This window comes from Mytilus trossulus, chromosome 6 (genome assembly GCF_036588685.1).
Source record: "Mytilus trossulus isolate FHL-02 chromosome 6, PNRI_Mtr1.1.1.hap1, whole genome shotgun sequence".
In the NCBI taxonomy this organism is placed as follows: Eukaryota; Metazoa; Mollusca; class Bivalvia; order Mytilida; family Mytilidae; genus Mytilus; species Mytilus trossulus.
The window spans coordinates 18685531-18687961 of record NC_086378.1 but is presented as its reverse complement, the minus strand read 5'-3'; positions in this window follow the sequence as shown (position 1 = coordinate 18687961).

The following is a 2431-nucleotide window of genomic DNA, read 5'->3' as shown; positions in this document are numbered from 1 at the left end:
GAAGGAAGAACAAAGGGGTATTGAGTCGTAATCAGAAGGCATGATAATGTCAGTGTCAGTTTTTAGAACAGCATGCAAGCTCTGGCATCATTTGGAATGGAAATAGAAACCTGCTGACAAGACCCTGTCATTATCTTATGTTTCTGTTAGATATTTGTATTATTTTTATACCTTAGAATATTTTTATTTGATTTCCAGAAGCCACACCACCCATGTGCAAGTGCAGATTGTTTGCTCACCTGGCACATAGTGCAAAAAAGTTCAACAAAAATAGCGACCCTTCAGGGTAATTGCAAAACAGGGACGTCCATAAAACTGACAAAACCATACGTAATCAATCAACAGAAAAAGTCAAAGACAATTCGCCGTTTCAGAATCTAATGCATTCTGGGTAATATTTTCAAAAATATACACCAAAACGTCGTGATTGGTTGAAAACGTCCAAAACAATGGAAGTTCAACCAATGACGTTACGTTATTTTCACTTTGGGGTACGAACAATGAAATTACACATGATGCTTTAGATTCTGAAAGGCCCAATTGTTAAATACGTTTTTACCTGACTTGATAGAGGAAATTTCCACAAATTAAATGAAGGGAAGATAGTCAGATTTTCTTATCACTAATCGTCTGTCGTATGTCATCGACGTTATTATTTTAAAAAATCTACTCCTCTGAATCTACTCAATCAAATTTAACCAGACACGGCTTCATCAACCTATGTGTGCAAAAGGTTTGTCGGCTTCTCTAGTTTGCATTGTACATTGTGTACCAATTCGTAATCTTTTTTAATAGTTTACATGATGAAATGTAGACGAAACGCGCGCCTGGCGTACTAAATTATAATCCTGGTACCTTTGATAACTATTCACACCACTGGGTCGATGCCACTGCTGGTGGACGTTTCGTCCCCGAGGAAATCACCAGCCTAGTAGTCAGCACTTTGGTGTTGACATGAATATCAATTATGTGGTCATTTTTATAGATTAACTGTTTACAAAACTTTGATTTTTTCGAAAAAATAAGGATTTTCTTATCCCAGGAATAGATCACCTCAGCCGTATTTGACCCAACTTTTTGGAATTTTGGATCCTCAATGCTCTTAAACTTCGTACTTGTTTGGCTTTATAAATATTTTGATATGAGCGTCACTAATGAGTTTTATGTAGACGAAACGCGCGTCTGGCGTACTAAATTATAATCCTGGTACCTTTGATAAATATCTAGAATTACATTTTTGATGAGCTTTAGCATCCTTAAAATGAATCCAATCCAAAAGCACAGATACACATTCCAGGACCACAGTTACAATTTTAAAACGTCACCATTTGCATACAACAAACAGAACTCTAGACTCTTGACGCTGGTTGCAAGCTGGGTTTAGAGAATGTTATACCTCTGACCAATTCTAAGACTTATGCTATAAAAAAAACTTCGTATAATAAACCCCATGTCCTAACCATGTAAAACATTAACAATCTGAATTTGAAAAAAAAGTAGATTTTGTATGATTGCTGACGAGACAATTATTTACAACAGACCAACATGACAAAGAGATAAATAACTTCGTAAGGCTTTCAACAATGAGAAAACTCTATTTTGTGAGGTTCTTGAAAATACAGCTAAGTTAAAATTAACGAAAATGAACGTTAGACGGATATATATATACAAACTGTTCTGTTACCATATTTTTCAAAAACATTCTTTTTGTGAAGTTGATTAAGATGCAGATCGCCATTTTTTGAAGTCAAAATTGTCAAATAAAGGAAAGACTGGCAAATTAGTCGTCATTTCTAGTTTAGGAATACACGTTTTAAATTTTCGGTAAACTAGAAAATCTGTCATATTAAATGGGTTGGTATTTCGGTTTGAAACATCCTATAGCTGTAATGCTCGTATTAACGCTTTCCGTTATTTAACCAAATTGAAATTATACTGTTATTTTCAACTTTTACTATGATTTCTATTATTAATTGTGGAGATGCAGTTCTTTAGGTCGTTATATTCAAAATGTCTAACATTTTCCTTGAATCGTTGATTCGATAGTCACAACAATTAATTTTAACAATGTGAGGGTGTATTCTTATGAAGATAGCTTCAATTTGCACATGATAATCGAGGGAAAGTGTCAAAATTATATCATTTTATATAATCCAGGAATATACTGTGGATTAGTACGACTATTGCAGTTAAGGTTTATCTAAAATGTGTTAACATGTTCACCAAAGGTCGTGAGAACATATGTATTCTATGAGAAATAGGCAGGTTCTTATTTAAAACATGACAAAGATTGAATACATGTTAATTATCATTCCAGTTATAAATGAACTGGAGTTTAATTTGGCAGGCCAGTTTTATTCTATTGTCTGTAAAATCAAGACAATTAGTAAAACAGTGAAGGGATGTACGCTATATGTATTTCAAGGGTAGT